We start from the raw sequence: 20236 nt of genomic DNA, 5'->3' as shown, positions 1-20236 counted from the left end.
CCAGACCAAAAAGCAGTGAACATTTCGGTGCTTTATTTCAGTGCTTTTTTTTCCCTGAGATGTCATACACTTTGGATTCTAGCCAATCATTTTACCTTTGCAAGCATAGTAGGCGGGCCCAGGTATGCAAGTTCTCTTAGAGCAGAGCTACAGATTAAAAATGCCCAAGGCCAAGCGGTCAAAAGTCTGGCTGTACTTCACAGCAAAAGATACAAACTCAGTAGCCTGCAACAAGTGCTTTAAGCTGATACTGTGATAATGTCAAAGGAGGTAACATCTCGAATCTGATGAAACACCTAGCGACGTATAGCATTTTGTTAAAAGCCGAGAAATGCACTGTATTTGATAGCTTGCTGCGAGACCTCACATCGTGCACATCTACTGCGGGTGTGGTGCCTGTTATCGGACCCGGAGTTAGCAACATCCCCCAAAAACCCGAAGAGGAGAGTCCTGGCTCCTAGCCCTGCCAGTGTAGCAGAAATGATGACGGATGATGATGGCAGCAGCAGCCGTTCTTCTCTGTGTGAGTAGCTTAATGTTATTTGTGTGTAATTTACGTTGAGTACGCTAACCACGTTATTACATTAATGCATGTAAGGTGAACTAGCAAACACCGTCGTAGTTACATGCGGCTGTCTTCTTGTTTGATGGCAGATACTCCCTTCACCCTGGCCAAAAAAGCTAAAATGACCAAAGAAAAAGTGGGAAACAGTTAAACATGAGAGGTTTTTGGACAAAGTTTGTGTTTTTTTCCATTGATTAAGCACTGCTTCCAGCCATGAGTGATACCATATATGCCCCATAGCTGCAGAAAAGGCTAACATTGTTATCTTTTTACAAAAAACAGCTAAACATGAGAGGTTTTTGGACAAAGTTTATGTTCTTCATACTTTAAGCACCGGTTCAAGCACCGTTTAAGCACCGGCACCATTTCAAAAGTACCGGTTTGGTACTGGTATCGGATAAAGCCTAAACGATACCCATCCCTAGTAAGAACGCAGTGTTCTCACAGGAGTACTTTGGTGACTCAGCTGGACATGTGCATGGCCACTGTGACCAATCTCTAGCTCTATGTGCAGCAAGTTGTAGTGCACTGTGTATTCTGACACTTCTATCATATAGAGTATGAAGTACTATCTGGCCTGAGCTCCCCTCATGCAACAGCTAATCTTGGGTGACCATGACCCTAGTGATGAATCACCAGTTGTCTGGTGGACTGATTATGGTAAATTAGTTTTTTTTAGTAAGTGTGGAATTATGTGCCGATGTCGGCATTCCAGGAATACTCAAGATGATCTTTTCTTGCTCTGGTTCAGTCATCTAGTTATCAAAATTTGTTAGAAAATCTCTGATATTGTTAAGCTTATTCATTTTGCCTCCTTCCAGTAAATAGATTTCAAGAAATGACTGCTCGCTTGCTCTCTAACTATAAGTCCTTCACTTCAGTTGTGAGTACCACTAATTGTACCTGTGTATTTCTCAAAAGGACGACCCACTGGTTGCAAACTTCTTCCCAATTTTTCAACTTAGCCCTTAAAGCTCATCATGTGGTGAGGGACAGAAAGACTCCTTACAGTGCAACAGCTTATGGTATGATGAAGAAGAATAAATTATCTTGTGAAATGATTTGATCTGGAGGCTAAAATACCCACATTTCTTTTTCTTTTCTTTTTTTTTTGCTTTGCTTTTTTTTTTTTTAAGCTTTCTAAACTTAATCAACTAAGGACAATATCTGCAAAGGTAACTTGTGCCACAGTCACTGAAAAGTAAAGTAGGACGATCCTGTCTTTACTTTTACATGTGTTTTGACTGCATCTAATCAGTGTAAATACCTTCAAAAGAATTACAAAATAAAATATTAAGAACTCTGTGTCGCCTTCAGCATGCACTTTATATTGACTTTCCATTCCCTGCTTATTATTATACACAAAAGCTACCAATTATTCAGTAGTTTAGCCTCCTCTTCCTCCTTCTCTTCAGCTCCTTTTTCAGAGATTCATAAAAATATATTTATATGCTGAGCTAATATTAACAATATTGACCAGAGGTCACACAAGATTATCCGAAGCAGTTATATAATGAACTTGGCACACAATTTATGAGCCACATGATTGCATATGCTTCCAGCTGGGTTATTCAAGTTTGCCACGAAGCTTTAAATAAAATTGTGATGATCTAACGAATAAATTTTCATTCTGTTCCTGCTCTGTAGCTGGTAGAGCGTGTCCTCTTTTTTTCCCGTCACAAATAGACTTAAACTCCGCTTTTGTCTTGTCTGTTTTTCTTTACAAGCTTTGCCCTTTAACCGTTATGTAAGTGCTGCTAGAGAAATACTTGCTTTTAAATCATTTAGCACGTTTTGTGGATCAATGTTCTTCCATGTTTGAAAAAAAAACAACCCAATGTCTATTGGATTGATGTTTCCCAAACCAACACTCTGAGTAAATATATCTGCATTCATTGAGCTGCTCTGCTCAATCACACTGCAAGATAGCTTGCACCCAGAGGGAGATACTGGCAGACCCTGTAAGGCGTCTTGCTGACTGCTCAAGTGCCTTTATCTGTGCATTTCCTAATGGCTTTGCGTTTGCACCAACTTTAATGTAAAAAAAAAGCGATCATTTTCAAAGTGATTTTTTCCCCTCATGACTTAATTAGTGACAATTACAGCACAGAAATGAATGTTTCCAAATTTGTCCTGACTCCTCCGTTATTCTTTTAGGTTTGCTTTGGCTGAAAACTTAATGAAAATGAATGGAGTTGTAGGGAACTTGATTGTAAATTTTTCTTTTTTTCATGGTATTGCATTTAAAAAAGGAGCCATGTTTCATGAGAGCTCAACTCTCACTGTTCAGACGACCTCTAGACATCGACTGTACATCCTTTGCCGTCACTAGACAAGTAATCAATAGGCCCTTGTGAGGACAAAAACAATCCCAGCAGACCTTTATAATGTATCCATACACTTGTTTAATTGCCCTGCTTTTTCCAAGGTGCCTGCCAAAAAAAAAAGGGGGTGCCATCTGCTTTAAATTAGTACTGGCCAGGAAGGAACCATTTGATAGTGTATTTAAATCAGTCAGACAGGACAAGGAAAGTAGCTCATTATGATTATGGTGATCCTGGGAATCAATCACCTCCCAGCAGATGTTTCCCCACCACCCAAAAAAAATCTTTTTGGTGCTGTCAGTCTTATCATCAATCAGCTTCCCAATATCAGCTAAAAACAAGAATAATTAGGAATGACTGTGAAATGTGGTATAAGAAGAAATAGACAACTTTTCTTTTTCGTGTTCCTTTCAACTGGCTCTCTAATCAGCGTTTCTCAAAAAGAAATCACTGTGAGCAAGCTCCTTTGTATCCAAAGTGCATTTGAAATGTGTTTTTTCAGTGACAGATTTACTCAGTGTGAATCTCGACTGTCATGGCCATTTGGTGTGTGTGTGTATGTGTGTGTGTGTGTGGCCAACCATGCATATGAATTTATGAAAAAGCACTGACAACGTTTCCGACTTTATACAACAACTTTATAATTCCTCTGCTGTTGGAAACTGACAGCAACGTCCTATCTACAAGGACAAAATAACAAAACAGCTCAGCAAATAATGCAATCCAGAACAGCAACAGCAAAAATAGTGGTCGCAAAGCTTGGGCAGCCAGTGCGGAGTATGTGAGGGCAATCAAATGCAATCAAGTACAACACTGTGAATGCCTTTGACCAGAGTCTGTCCAAAATTTGCCACTTGTGTGAGTCATTGATTCTCTAAACGAGCAGGCGTTTTAGTGTGGCCAGTTCCAGCTGTGTGGTACTGTCAGTTCTTCATCTGAAAAAGTGACAGCACCACAGTATGACACAGTTTAACCTTGCTTTACTGTTTGGATCAAATTTGACCCTTTGTGATATTTGACAGCAGTAAAAATAATATAAATGGATGTCAATTAGCTTGGATTTTGATTACTTTTTCTAAAGTTATGCAAAAAGAAATGAATACATTTGTTACATCCATGTACAGGTACGGCACTTTTTTTTGTACATGGAGGTTGGTCAAATGTAACTTGTAACTATTCCGATTTTAGATCCACTGTTGTGGTTCTAATCAAGGGAGATTTGGGTGTTAGGGAATCTTTTCAAATGGAACTTGCAATATCTGTGTTTACTTTTTTGGCGACGGAGTTCAACGAGGACCTTGACACAGTCCTGCCATACTATCTCTGCTCCCACCGCATTTGCCAAAGCTCCCACAAAGACTGTCACCTGCTCGTCTTTGAAATAATAAAACAGTAATACAGCACATTAGTGATCATATGTGGTGCACATGAGAAATGAAGGTCACACAGAGGTCAGAGGGTGCCTTGACACCGACACGAGATCTGCACTCGAAAGCACAAAAATAACCAAATTTAAATCAATTTATTCTGAGCTGACTGACATTAAACAAACTAAGAGTAAAACACAGATCAAAAGATTATCAAGGCACTTGTCCTGACATTTCAGTGAGTGTGGGAAACACATGTGCAAATTCCACACATGCAATGTTTCGTACCACTGCTTTGACTGAGGTTTTCACATTTAATGTTAATAAGTTTTGAGGCCAAAAATTTAGTGATAATAGTTGTTTTTTTTAAAAAACGGATTAGTAGTTCAGAATTTGATATAAACACTTACTGTATTAGCCTGTCAAAACTGATCTGGACCACACTATCAAGGCATGAATAACCGGAGTAATATTAGGGTTCATCTGAGTTCCTTGTTGCCAACTTACCAATGCAACACCAATATTAACTCCCTTTTGCCTCAGTTTAGAGCTCCACAAACCATTACAGAAACAATGAACAATTTCATTGATATAGTCTTGACTCCGTTAGGTAGCGTTCTCAATCTGCTTCTTGGGAAGCAGCAAAAGGTTTATGAAAACATGTGCCCGCTGGCTTCAAAAATTATTCCGATGAAAGTAGGGAGACTGAACCCAAAGCCGTCTGGAAAAATCAAAACAACAAGATGAAAGACACTATACAGCTTTGTAGAGATGAGGGGAGTTGCTTGATTATTCTCTTTCATACACAAGTACTCATGTCATCCACTGTTGATTTAACAATATTGATTACAACCGCTTGAAATGTGGTGTTGATTTCAAGGCTACTTGTCAGCTGTCTCTGTTATTTTGTACACCCCCCATGGAGTCACACAGAGGTATATTCAGAGTGATTCATACACAAAAAGCCAACACTGCCTATTAAAAATACTGAACTCAAAATGTGTGACACAAGATTAAGGCACACAACAACAACAACAAAAAAAACAACAACAACAGAGTGCACAGACAAGCACACACTTACTCAAGGGCTTTGGATAAAACACATAAATAATAATAAAAAGCCTGGCAGAGGAGCTATGTTTTGAGCCTGCTCTTTAACATAGCTCCTCTGCACAGGTCATCTGGCACGCCGCTCTGCATTTTCAGGGCAGAGTGACTAAAAGCAGTTTCACCAGATTTTGATTCCATTCTTGGATCAACATAAATTCCCACGCCCATGATCACAGAAGTCTGGTGCTGATAAATCGTAAGCAAGTGAGAAACGCACTGTGGAGTCAGATCATTGTGTGCTTTTTGGACCAGAAGTTCAGTCTTAAAGTAAATTCAGGAGGATTACAGAAAGCATGAAAGCCTAAAGCATACGTGATGTGTTCAGCACTTATGTTGTAGTCTGTGCTGCAGGCTCCTAGTGCACTGGGGGAGACCAGAAAGGATACATGCAATTCAGTATGCTCATGATAGACGTCAAATGTAAAAAAAAAAAAAAAAAACTAAGTGGGGAAAGTTTTCAGAGCCCCCTGTGCTTACTCCCATCATTGCAGTTAGTGAGCTTTTAAAGTAGATTAACACTATTGTTCCAACTTTATTACACTAGGGAGGAATTTCATATTCAGAGCCCTCAACATTTCATTGACTGCAGCGCGTCATCTTGTGATACACTAACAGTACAAGACTGTACTGTCTTTGGGGAAAGGTAAACTCCACTCTGTAGAATATGTGATCTACATGCCTCATGATTGACCCTGACAGGTGTTCTGTGGTCAATTCTTTGCTGCTACACTCTCAAAAAAAAAACAACTTCAAAAGTTCTTCTCACGCCAAGTTGGCGGAGCAACCCTTGATTGAAGTTGAAGGGTGAAGTAACACTCCCTTCTTTGGGGCTTCGAGGTATTTTTTCCATTCTGTGAGACAGGTAGCCTGGCGAAGGCGACTGATTTCTAAGGTACTGTAGCTATAATTACGTTACTGCCAAAGGAGGCTGTGTGGAGTGGAAGTCGTGCCTGAAGTCTGGTCATTCACTGACAGCTTGTGCCTTACTGTCCAATTCTATTGCTCTCAATTTAAAGTCTGATAATGTGGGCAAATGGAGAAAAAAAAAATGAAGCATTTAACACTCTGCTAATCAATATCTATGAATATATATATCAATATCCGCTAATATGTGAAAGAGGTTTCTCCCCCAGTTCTGCAGCTAATGTTTTTCATCCCATTGTTTTTGTTTTCCTGCCAGCACCTCGATTTTTTTGGTTTAGTCTCTGGGCTCTCATCAGCCTCATTTCCATCTGCAGGACACAGATGTTTGCAGCTAATTGGAAACTACTGTACTACATTCACTCAGTACCAGGAACAACTCTTTAAAGCGCCATTATCAGTGTCTGGTAGATAGGAAGTTCACTAACAAATTTACCACAGTAACATTAAAAGGAGAATTGACACAGTTCTGTGTGGTGTTTACAAGTTATTTAACTCTCTATAAGTGACTATAAGTCAGTGTTTCAGATATCAGTACTTGGATTTTGTGAATAACAACCAATCAAAGCTGGCTTGCTTTCTTCATAGAAATTTCTACAAATGTGTCCTTCAAGTGAGATCCTGGCAATAAAGCGGCATGCATACTTTATGTTTTCTTATAAATTCATTATCGAATAAAGCCTTTGAGAAGCAGATGAAGCCGAAAGCAGTGAATAATAATAATATTCTTCAGGTTACTCAGACGATGGGAGATGCACCTACCTGTGTGACCTGTCACTGCTAAGCCTTTGAGCTTTCCTGTACAGCCTCATTGCATCCTCCTCATCAGAGCATTATCTAATATTGGTCCTTGAGGAGGAGACATCAAACAAATGTGGCTGATAATATTTTTATCTATTACATTCTCTGAATTGGTATTCCTCTGCAGTCACACCTTTTAGTGCCAGTTAAATTTGTAGCAAATACTGGAATTGCCCTCATAATTACATACAGTCAGTCGTGAGCTATTCTTAAGAACCGAAGCTGTGACATAGATTTCAACCAGATAGACACTCACTGTATAAAACCTCCTAAATTAAATGCACCGACTGTCTACATTACCACTACTACTTTGCTTTGTTATTACTCACACCATGCCCCATCGATCCCAAACAACAATAAAAATGATTGAGGAATGAACTGAAACTCAGCACACAAATTTCTTTTTTGTTTGTCATTTGTACATAAAAATAGCAATGGCATACTGATGCAGCAAAAACATCAACACACTGTGGTGTTCTACTTTTTTTTCCCCTGCTAATATATTCCAAGTTTTTACGAGCATTTAATCTTCATTAACCCCCTGTCTGTGCCCATTCTATGCGTGACTCTCCTGGAATAGTTCCCTCTCTGTCAGACCCGTTAAGCAGTTTCTTCCATAGTTATTTCCTTATAAAACGTTTTCTTGCGCTTTTAGATGGCTATTGTTTGTTGTCCTTTGGTATTAATTTAAAATAATGGCACTGTGAAGACCTCTGTGGACACTAAAGAGCGGTACTTCAGCTTAATTTCATTTGACTTGACATGCAGCAGACTAAACTAGTGATTAATTTATGATTTGGATCCAGTGCATCCTCTTTCATTTTTTTAAAAGTTTTTTTTGACCATCGTTTCCTCTTCTCTTCCCCTCTGTTGTTTTGTTTCTCTTGGCCGGCGACAGGGAGCACAGGTCTAAAGGTGAAAATGAACAACAATAGGTAAATATTTTGAAACAGAAAAACAGTCTGTTGTGTGTCCACTCTAAGGTGTTTTGGAACCCTACCACTCTACAGTGTTGAGTACGCATACAAGGTCAAAATGTGGTGCTGAACTTTCTGTGATTCTCACCTAAAAACAACAACAAAACAAAAGACCCCCCCCCCCCCCCACCCACATTTTAGATTCTATTTTTTTAAAATTTTGCTGCAAATGTAGAGGGACACATGCAAATATAGTGTGACAGGTCCTTACCTAGGGTGGCCCTGACCGGTCAAATACACTGCAACTTAAGAAAACACCAGCGAACAGAAAAACACTGCAAAAGCACAAAAAACACAATGGAAGTCAAACAAACCACAACAGAAGCAATAAAATAAAAATAAAATCTCACAAAACATAATGGAAGAATTGGAAAACACAATGGAAGACAAAATAACGTGTTTCACTATGGGAATCGCCTTGGCATGACCAACTACAGAAGCTCCAATGACACCACGTCTGTCTATGACAGACCTGTCGAGCCGTGCTCAGGGCTCCGCCCCCTCATTCTACCATGGCCGACCAGCCCTCCTAACTATTTCCAAGCAGATTTCTTTCTGTGCCTAAGCAAGGAGGGAACTGTTGGTGAAACACCTCACTCTGTTATCAAAGAACCAGGGATTACGTTAAGTAACCCAACATTCTTTTTCTAACTTCGCTCGTTGTTTCACTATGGGAGATATGGCCCACTCCTGGATTGCGCTAGCTCCCGAAGCTAGACAGAATAGACAGAACCTGTAATTCACTAACTCGCTTGGCTGTGGTTAGAGCCAACAGCAGAGCAGTTTTAAGAGAGAGAAACTTCAACCCCACTGCCCCGATAGGCTCAAAGGGGTGGTGGGAGAGGGCATCTAAAACGACTGACAGATCACATAAAGGGACCAGTGGTCTACAGACTGGGAGCGTTTGACGCGCCCCCCTCATGAAGTGACATAACAGAGGGTGCTGACCGGCAGGTTTATCACCAAACCCCACGTGACAGGCTGAAATAGCTGCTAAATAGACCTTTATGGTGGAAAAAGCTCTCCCTTTGTCTGGCAAGTCCTGAAGAAAACACAACAGCTCCACCAATGAACACTGGAAAGGGATTATCCGCTTTTCATTTACTGCTGTAAATGGAATGAGTGGACGAGGCTTTAGCATTCTGAATGGTTTCAATAAACTTCGAAGGCATGCCTGTAGCCTTCAAATTCCACCTTTCATGGGCCAGTCCAAGACAGCAACCTGGTCTGGATAAGGATGGTATATTTCCCCATGCGCCTGAGACAGAAGGTCCCTGGGGATGGGGAGTGGCCATGGCTCGTCCACCAGAAGCTGGATTATTTCTGCTATCCAGTGTTTGGATGGCCACAGTGGAGCTATTAAAATCAGGCTGAGGGGAGGGAAAGGATACAGTAATGTGTTTGGCCATGGATGGGCCCTCGCATCCACGCCCAGTGGCGCATCTGCGTCTGACAGGGAGAAAAACTGTGGGCAATGTGTGCTTTCTTGCGAGGCAAAGAGATCTACGGCAACCCGGCCGTATCTCTGCCAAATCTGCTCCACCACCTGTGGGTGAAGCCTCCATTCTCCGAACAGTGGAGGTCCACCCCCCTGTTCAGAATTCCTGGCATGTGAGTTGCTTGAAGGGAGATGAGCCGTGTGCTTCTCCACACAATTATTTCCCTGGCTAACCTGTGTAGCTGCCGGGAACAGGTACCGCCCTGGGAGTTGATATAAGCAACTACCATGGAGTTGTCTGTTTTCACTAAAACATGTTGCCCCTGGAGATATGGCAGAAAATGTGGCTAGGAGCACCGCGCGGGGCTATAGCACATTTATGTGATTCAGAGCCTGTCTCTGTTACCAAATGCCATATCCTGCTCTGCCCATCATAATTGCACCCCAACGTGACAGAGATGCATCTGTGGTCAGTGTCACCCTGGGTGATACTGCCCCAAGAGGTACCCCTGCTGTTTTCCAGGTTGATTGTGAAACAGAGCACCGTGAGGTGATTCACTACCACCCCGGAATCTTTGATCGCCTGCTTGCACGATCGTGAGCTTATTAGATAATCGTCTATGTAAGAGAATACTCTGATGCGGCTGTTCCTTAACGGAGACAGCGCTGCCTCCACACATTTGCTGAACACCCTCGGGGCTAAGGATAGCCCGAATGGGATAGTTTGAAACTCGTACGCTACACTCTGATAAGTGAACCTGAGATATTTCCTGTGTGGAGAATAAATGGCGATGTGAAAATATGCGTCTGAGAGGTCGATTGTAATAAACCAATCGCCTGTGTGCAATGAGCGACAAAGTGTTTTGTGTGTGAGGATTCTGAATGTGTACTTTCTCAAATGCTTGTTTAACACATGCAGATCCAGAATAGGACGGAGCGATGTTCCGTCCTTTTTCGGGATGAGGAAATAGCGGGAGTAAAAGCCCTGCTGAGCTTCTTCGCTCGGCACTGCTCTGATCGCCTGTTTGTGTTACAGGGAGGATATTTCGTCCTCCAGCACATTTGCTGAATTGCCACTGGTCACTGAAGTTAACACTCCGCTGAATCTTGGTGGTTTTACCGCAAACTGTAGTCTGTAACCATGGGAAAATGGTTGACAAGACCCAAGGATGAACTGCCCATGTGCGCCACCGCTTCAGTCGTGCTGCGAGAGGGCCCCTGAAGATGCGATAGTGTGATGTCCGGTGTTGGGCAAGTTACTTTGAAAAAGTAATTAATTATAGTTACTAGTTACTTCCTCAAAAAAGTAACTGAGTTAGTAACTGAGTTACAAGATTCTAAAAGTAATTAATTACTTGAAAAGTAACTATTGCATTACTTTAAAAAAATGTTTAACCCTCTGGGGTCCAGAGTGGGGTCAGGTGTTCTGCATTCAATGAGGTGCCACACAAATTATTTATGCCACTCCAAAAAAATAATTTCTGTCCACTATAAAGGAGAACATCACAGACCTGCAGGTCTGACAGCAGCAGGTGTATCACTCCTGTTTTCTACCTGGAGACAGCAGTCGCCTCTTTGTTCTGACACACAACACAAAACTGTCCACAATACTACACACTAACTACACAAGACAACACATTAACTACACACTCCAAACACGCTAAACGTCACAAATCTCTCACATCTCAAAACTCGCTCTCTCTCTTTTTCTGCTGTCTTTCTTTCTCTCTCTCGCCGTCACTCCTAAAACTCCCCCCTCTTCCTAAACAACCAAATGTCATGTTGCCATATCATTTTTGATTGGTTGACATGGTATATTTTTCCACCTACACGAATGGGCTGTTTTTTGTTTTTTTATTCTTTGCTCATAAGCAGAGAGTGCTTGCTAGCGCTGTCCTTAGACAGTAAACGTGACGAAACTATTGAGGAAAAAACACAGCGTAAATAGTGTTTATCATGAATGGTTTTATGTCGCCTGTCGACACAATTTAAAAACTGTTATATATCACCTTGTTACTTTGTCATCTTAAAGTGGTCGTGTGATTACCACGACTACTATATTAATAATGGATTGCATTTATATAGCGCTTTTCAAGGCACCCAAAGCGCTTTACAATTCCACTATTCATTCACTCTCACATTCACACACTGGTGGAGGCAGCTACAGTTGTAGCCACAGCTGACCTGGTGCAGACTGACAGAAGCAAGGCTGCCATATCACGCCATCGGCCACTCTGGCCATCACCGGTAGGCGATAGGTGAAGTGTCTTGCCCAAGGACACAACGACCAGGACAGAGAGCCCAGGGATCGAACCGGCAACCTTCCGGTTACAGATGCGCTTCCCAACCCCCTGAACCACGGTCGCTCAGGGGGTCGCCCAGGCCAGCCAAACAGACGCCTGTCTTCCGGAAGGAGTTTGGGCTGTCCCCCTCGGGAAGAGCGTGAGCTCCCCACGCTGGGGACAAAGACAAATGGCAGTGATTTTCTTTTGTTTTTATTTTCAAACCGGGGGTATATTCTGCCCTTGACAAACTGCCTGGCTGCTGAAATGCATGTTTTATTTCCAGTGTTGGGTAAGTTACTTTAAAATAGTAACTTAGTTACATTACTAGTTACTTCTCTCAAAAGTAACTCAGTTACTTCAAGTTACTCGTTACTTTCAAAGTAACTAGTTACTAGGGAAAGTAACTTAGGTTTTACTCAGAATTCTCTTGTTAATGTGTTTCTTCCATAACTTTGCCAGTCTTCTAGCTTGCTTACTTGCCACAAGTGCACTGTGCCACCTACCAATAGAAAGGAAAAGATAATGTGCATATTTCCACGAGAGAAATCCCACGCCTGGACCGTCATTGACTGCTGCCATGATTCTAGCCTACGTCACAGCGTCATGTGCGCCTTTTACATCCAACACAAAAACTGCAGTCGTGGTGCTTTCGATTGTACTCAGAACTCGGAGGTGACACGGTGCCATTTGTCCACAAGTCCGTCCTCCCTGAACTGGAGGAGGAGACTGAGAGGGTGCTCCTGGTGAACTGGAAACTTCCGGAGACCCTGAACCTTGGAGTGATTTTGTTACCCCTTCTAACACCTTCCTTCTCTTTGGGGGAGAAGAGGAGAAGAGAGGGGTGACACAGAATGACGCAGGTTTGCTAGACTAGATTTACCCTTTTTAATTTTCACATTTATTTCCTATCTTATTCATAGCCTTTTCTTTTTTTCTTTAAGTCACGAGCAGTTGTCTAAGCATTTCACTGCATATCGTACTGTGTATGACTGTGTACGTGACAAATAAAATTTGAATTTGAATTTGACTGACCACTTCTTTTTTTCCCTCTCCGGGATGTGACGGCTTGTTCTTTGCAGCAGCTGCTGCGAAGGAATGCTTTCCCCAAGGTCTTTGGTTCTCTACCTTGGCCTGGCGGGCAGACTGCAGGCCTCCTGCTCCTCTCTGCATTCTGGCCCCGCTCTGTCTCCCTCTCACAGCTGCTGCTATCCGGTTGTTCAGTGATGACGCGACGAATCCTACTTCTGGGTCTAAAGTAGTCTGCGTTTAATATGGCTTTTGTGTTGTTAACATGTTTAATGTTATGTATTTTCTTCTATTTGATCTCAAAAAGCTCCTAAAACAGTCAGTGATCCCTGTTGACCTCCCTCTGCTTTTATTACCACTAATCATTTATTTAAGCTCAGTTTTTAAAACCTTAGGAAGTAACTACAGCCCAGCCCATGCAGCAGTATATGAATGACTAACCTCGTATTGTGGATGGATTATCTCAGTTGTTCTCCTGGCTGAAGTTTGGTCCTTTTACAGCATCCTGCCATGCGATTACATTTGTTCCTGACCACCGAGAACACTCACGTTAACTTTTATCGAGTGGAAAAAAGTTATCTTGTTTATATTATGCTAACATAGCTGTGTCGCTAGCGGTCACGTAGCACATCATTATATACCAGCTAGCCCAACTTCAGTAACCCTACAAACATCACTGCTGTTTAGTTTTCTGTCTTCATTTATGCTGGAAGTGATAGCAGAGCTGTACGTTTTAATTTGTTTCCAAAACCCCGCAGTCAGGACATGCTATATTGTATTTAGATAGAAGCTAGCGAGCTAACTCCCTGCTAACTTCTAACTCCGTTAAATGTCATAAATTCCGTTTTCATGGATGCCTGGATGTTAAACTCAATTGTTACACCTGGTAGAGCAGAACGCTGATCATTTTTGTCACGGCGACGGATGGCCGGTACTGAATAGGACTCAGGTGCAGAAACCCAGAGCGGAGACAGTAGATGATTTAACAGTTTATTACGGTTAAGTGCAAGGGGGAAAAAAAGGGAAACGTGGCAAAGACAGAAAATGACGAGACGTGGAGCCTTGGTGTGGCGTGCCCAGGGGAACGTGGCTAGGGCGAGGGAACGAGGCCTGAGAAGTGGAACGGAGCTGAGTGGGGAACAGTCACACTGAGGGGAGAGGATATAGGAGTTAGGCAGGTAGTGAAGGCAGCTCAGAAGTGGCCAGTATAAGAGCAGCAATTCTTACTTGCAGTTAGGGACCTGGAGTGTTTGAGAGGGGGATGATGAAGATCCAGGGGAGGCTGAGTGGCGTGGAAAGGCTGACCTGAGATCCGGGGCTCCAGATGGAGTGTGATGGCAGGAGGGCAGGCAGGTGAGGCACAGAGGGATTTCCAAAATGATCACTAGGTATCCCGAGTCCGGAGGTGGAGTGAGCCAGGGTGGGTACAGCAACTGTAGCACAAAAGAGTCTTTGTTAGTAAGATAAATCACAGCGAGAATTTGAAACACAAGACCTGTTACCAACATGGGTTGATGACGAACTGGCAGTGAGTGAACATCGATGTGTGGTTTAAATCCCTCTGGCTTGATAGCCTGCAATAGGCTCCAGGTGTGCAGGAGCTGGAGTTGGCCCTGCCCAGGGGCGGATCCCAGGTCAGTTCAGGAGCCTAATGGAAACTCCAGCCACCCACCGTAGACCATGACAGTTTTATTAAAGATGAAATACTTTAGACAGTTTTTCAACTCTCAGTAATGCCATAGTGATCGTTTGATATATGGACCTGCAGCGGAGTTTAGACCCAGACACGGCTAGTGACGTCAGACTGAACAATCGGATTGCCACAAAGCCAGCTCTTGGCACCTGCTGGGGCTGAGGGTTAGGTTTTCTGGGTAAGCAGAGGTTGAATGCTTCTCCCTCCTGCTTTCTGCGGGTGCTTGTCTCTCTCATTCTATCCAGTGCTGGGCCAAAGAGACCCTTGGTAGGGTCACAGGCTGCATCCATGACCTCAGCCTTCTGAGCATCACCTAAGCTTGACAGGTTTAGCCACAAGGCTCTCTCACCCGAGACTGCAAGGGACATAACATGGCCACACCCTTGGACTGCTCCCCTGGAGGATCGAAGAATGAGATCATTAACCACACAGATTTAATCCCAGAGGGCTGGGTTTGGGGAACCTGAGTCAAGCTGACAGCCCATGTCTTCCAGAGCAGTGCAGCATATTTGTACATCCTTTGATAAATAGATGCCGTGAGGCGATCCATCTTGCTGGGCAAAGAAATGCTAGAAGAAGCTGAGATTGCCCTGCAGTTAGGGTGAAGGTGATACGCCACTGACAGCTGGGGGTTCGGTCATCCCCAGTTCACCCATCCCCTGGATCTCAAGCTTAGAGCAGCCCTTGGTCAGAATCTTGCTTTTAAAAGGGCTTGACCAATAGTGACTAATTTCTTTCACGAAGGCCGGGACTGCTGGCAGAAGCTGCTTCAATGGTGGCAAGGCTGGTGGGAGCCTCTTGCTGTCATACAGGTCCCGTTCTGCCCCTTTGGCATCCTGGGCGGCTGGCCATGGCATGCCTAGCTTGGTAGCAGCCCGTTTGCAGACCTCGTACAAATTGCTGTCCACCGGGGGTGCAACTTCAGCCCCACTTGGTGGCCTGGACTGCTGGGGAGGAAAGGTAGAGTCATCCTCCTCCTCATCCATGTCCTCTAGGTCGAGGAGGTCAGAGTTGGCATCGCCCTCCGTGTCCTCGCCACCCGGCTCACCCACGTTTTGATCGAGGAGGTCTTTGAACGATGGGGGCATGAGCGGGGACTCTTCTTTCATGTCCGCCCAGCTTGTGGAGGCTCGCGGATGACGGATATCACTTGTAGCAGTAGCGGCCGACAGGCAGATGTCCTGACTGTTCGTTACTGCTACTCTCAGCCTCCTTTCCAGGACTTTCTCTGGCATCAACATGCAGTGTGGGCATCCCTGAGGGTTCGCCAGTGAAGCCTGAGCATGCTTGGCACCCATACAGAAGACGCACTTTGGATGAGGTTCCCTGCTCGAGATGACCGCATGATGTGAGGCACGGGCGGGATACAGCCTCTTTGGCCTTCGGTTCCGACCATTTGGCAGGAGTAGGAGCCAAAGACATGGTTAGAGGAAAGGCGTGAGACTAGGCTACACCAGGCTCGTCGCGACACGTTAGCCTGTACGTAGCTAGGACTAGCAGCGGGGGTTAAATCCGAGCTAGTCACCACGGGAGTCAGCTCGTCGTGACACGTTAGCTGCACTCCACTAGCCAATATTGTTAGCAACTTAATGCTAACTGAACCCTTGGTCGACTACAAGCTAACGAGACACTAAAATGGTTTGTGGCCTGCTAACAAGTTAATGCTAGCCGGACACTGAAAGAACAGCTCGCCATAACGCGTTAGCCCGAGTTACACAACGTCCACCACCTCGATAACTAAAACCAGGAACCGCTGGAACAGCTCGCCTGATGCGATTGCTGTTCCACAATGTAGCTATAAGTACACTTCTTTCGTAGGACTTACTCAGCATGATCCAAACTGGAACCAGAAAAACTGTGTTTGGTGACATACTCCTACACGGGACACCTGAGAACTGTTAAGCAGCTAATCAAGTTAGCCCGGATGCGCTGAGGGAGCTCAAAGTAGTTTCTCACAGGACAAAAGCAAGAATGAGTTAGGAGGGACTGGTCGGCCATGTTAGAATGTGGGGGTGGAGCCCTGAGCGTGGCTCGACAGGTCTGTCATAGACAGACGTGGTGTCATTGGAACTTCCTTAGTTGGTCACGCCGAGGCAATTCCCATAGTGAAACACTGAGCGAAGTTAGAAAAAGAACCAAAACAAGTACTGCACTGAGGCAAAAAGAAAAGAAGCAGAGCATCGATCGGTTTTGTGAGGGGGAAAATATGTAAGGTAATGTGTGTTTTAATCACGATTCATCATTTATAACCCTGTAGATATATGTTAGCTTTGTTGATATTTGCATCAACTCTTTGTTGATGCAAATATCTATTCAGCCTATCACACTGCATATTTCATTTTATTTTCCCCATCATCAAACCAGCTACACTAGTGTTTGCTCTAACTTGTGAAGTTTGACTTTTTTCTCTTGTTTATATCATCATGGGGAGGTAACACATTTGTTTCTTCTCTGTAGGTTATCTCAGTTTGCATTGGTAGGCAGCTCCATTTGTTTGTTATTTTGGCCTTAGCTCACCCCAAGATTATTTCATACTGGTGTGTTTGTAAATCTGTTGAATAATAAATACAACATCCATTCTTTATTGAGAAGTTCTTTCTGTGGCTCTTTGGGACTTCCATCATACCCCAGATGCAACATTGGATGATGCCAGACGGGTTTTCTGAGTATTTCTAAGTATCAGTATCTAAGTATTGATTTTCCACGACTGTCTCTAGGGTTTACAAAGAATGGGCTGAAAAATCTAAACTATTGATTGAGTGGCAGTTGCTGCTAGAGGTCAGAGGAGAATGGCCAGACTGCTTTGAGCTGATAAGAAGACAACAGACACTTGAATAACCACTCATTACCAACTAGAGTCTACAGAAGAGCATCTCTGAAGGAACAACACATCAAACCTTGACGGAAGTTGGCTACATCACAAGAATAGTATTGCTGCTTGCTATGTTCATCCCTTCAAGCAGGATAACCCACCATGTCACAAAGCTCAAATGATCTCAAATTGGTTTCTTGAAATTACAAGTTCTCGTTACTCATATGGCCTCTACAGTCACCAGTTCTAGAGCACCTTTGGGATGGTGATAGTAGATTCTCTGCACTGATCCAACAGATTAGCAACAATCATGCTATCATGTTAATATGGACCACAATCTCTGAGGCATGTTTGAAGGTAGTTCTGAGGCAAGGGGTCCAAGGTGGCACAAACAAGGCGCACCTAAAAAACCTGGTATTAACTGCAGTGGAGTTCAGCAAGTGATAAACCACAAATAAGAAAAAATTAGAACTTATTTTCTGCTTTTTAATATGGGACTCAGCATAAGCAGTTATCCCAATGTTCATGGTAACCAGAGCATGACCCTATTATTCTTTTGCTTTAAACGCAAGGGTTAAAGTGGGTTACTGAAGGTGCTGGAACATTGGTAGGTTAATACATGTAATAATAATATTACTAATGAATTGGTTCATTTTTCACATCCTGCAGTCTGGCTTCGCTTCCAGTGATGGTGCAGTCAGTGCTCAGTAATAAGAAAATACAGACATCCAATGACCCACTTAAACCTTTACCAAATCCCTTTTCCTTCTCATCTGTGTGATGTGCTCATGAAGCAAATGTAAATGTTTCAGTTCATGTTGTGTTCATGTTTCATCTACCCAGATAATAAGTAAAAAGAAGTGAGCATAAATTGAGTAGTCTTTTTTTTAAATGGCAAGTAATTTCAAATACTAAACCCCACTTTAACCCATTTTTGTTTTAAATAGTTGTTAGAGGGTTAGGGTCACATATGAAGAGAATTAAACCAAACTTGATACCTGCTGTATGTTTCATTAAATTTAATTCACAGAGAATATTCAGGTGATATAATGACAGTATTAAAACAGTATTAGTATTGGAGACCGTTTTACAATAACACATAATTTAATTTGACACATTTAAAAACATCGCAGCTGTTTAATCACATCAAATAAGTTGCATGAAATCGACTAGCTATGTGGATGGTATATTTATAAGACATTACCTCCAATTTTTTACTTCTGTGGATTTTTTTCAGGTGCATGTGGAACAGTAGTGTTTCCCAGTAATGAGCACATTTATTTCCCCTTTCTCTATTCGCCATAACCACAGAATAACAGATAAACCCTATTTTAAAACTGAAAGAAGGGATTTATCAGTGGTGGTAGTGGGTGGACGGTTGATATAAAAATTAGCAGCATGACTTGTTGTGACAGTAAAATGATTAAAAAGTGAGGAACTCTATTAACAGCTTGCAAAAGGGGTAAAATTATTAATCACAGATTCATAGCTCTAGAGTGCTAAATATATTCTAAACTAATAATAAGAAAATATAATAAATGGAAAAATGCACAGCTTCAGATATTGATTCAGTTGCCTTTGACTTTGGACATGCCTCTGACCTTCATCTTACTTTTGTTAGAGAATAAGAGCTATGTAACAATCACACTATCTTACATGTGCCTGTAACGTATCATAGCATAGGATGGTGCACAGGAGGCAATATCTCCCACTATTCTAGAAATGGCGTTTTTTCCCCTTCCTCTAGCAATTTATTTTCGCCCTTGTGGTTTGTGATCGCTTTGTTGTGGCTGCCACATGGCACAGCACTAAGTGTAGTAAGAGACTATTTCCATTCATTAAATTGCAAGACAGCATGCACATACAGAGAAGGGAGGGTATGAGACACTGTATGTGTGTGGTGCATTAGTGGTTAAAAGGAAAAAGTAAAAAAATATAGGGAGTGTGGGACACTTAAAGTAATATCACACTGCCCTTTTTAAAGGTTATTGTCAAAAGATAATAGCGTTGTAGCTAAATAATCAATCAGATGAAATGTGTGCAATCTAGAAAACCATTAAATCACAAAAAAATAAAGGTTTGATGAATGAAGCAGAAAAAACCCCCCAAACATTTTGGATTTATTGTCGATATATAAGGCCGATCATGTGGTTTTGTGAATAGAAGCAACTGCATCTTTAATCGAGCCCTTTAGTGGAGTCCCTTCTTGTTTGCAGTGGTGATGGACAGATTAATAGATGAGGTTAAGCACGAGTCTCTGTTAACTATGATGTTTGCAGATGATACTATGATCTGTAGTGAGAGTAGGGAGCGGGTCTAAGATAGCCTGGAGAGGTGGGGGTATGCTTGGGAGAGACGAAGAATGAAATTCAGTAGAAGCAAGACAAAATACGTGTGTGTATGTGAGAGTGAAGCAACTAGACTGGTGAGACAGAGGTAGTTAAGGTGGATGAGTTTAAGTAACTGGCACCAGTGTTGGTCAAGTTACTTGAAAATAGTAATAAGTTACTAATTACTTCTCCAAGAAAGTAATCCAGTTACTTCACTGATTACTTATTTTCAAAAGTAATTAGTTACTTTATAACTTAGTTACTTTTTAAAAACATGATACACAACCTGAATATGTTAATAAAGTAATAGACCTTTCAGCCCAATTCTATTTTTTCTGCATCATCCATCATATAAAACTGAATCTCTTTTTAAAACTTGTTTTATTAATTTCAATCTTTTAATTTTATGCACATTGCATCAAGCAAAAATGAAATTATATGCAACAGACTTTGACTTGAAGTAATTTGTTTAACATTTAAACCTATTTTCTGAATATTCCAGAATATAAACTATAATTATTTTTTGTGTTTACACTCACTCTTTCAAATAGATGAAAGTAAAACACAGCAAAAAATAACTAAAATCA

At 42.3% G+C, this 20236-nt stretch overlaps 1 long non-coding RNA gene across 1 annotated transcript; it reads right to left on the bottom strand.

The window, feature by feature from the left end:
* Positions 1-13790: 13790 nt before the first annotated feature.
* LOC309709038 lies at positions 13791-14493 on the bottom strand. The gene is made up of 2 exons (XR_014277405.1): positions 14321-14493; positions 13791-14247 (listed from the first exon to the last, which is right to left on the bottom strand). It is a non-coding gene; the product is annotated as an uncharacterized lncRNA (long non-coding RNA).
* Positions 14494-20236: the final 5743 nt, after the last annotated feature.

This window comes from Aulonocara stuartgranti, assembly GCF_965226115.1.
Source record: "Aulonocara stuartgranti genome assembly, chromosome: 6".
Taxonomy (NCBI): domain Eukaryota; kingdom Metazoa; phylum Chordata; class Actinopteri; order Cichliformes; family Cichlidae; genus Aulonocara; species Aulonocara stuartgranti.
Note: the sequence above shows the minus strand (reverse complement) of the source record. Positions and strands in the feature narration are given on the sequence as shown.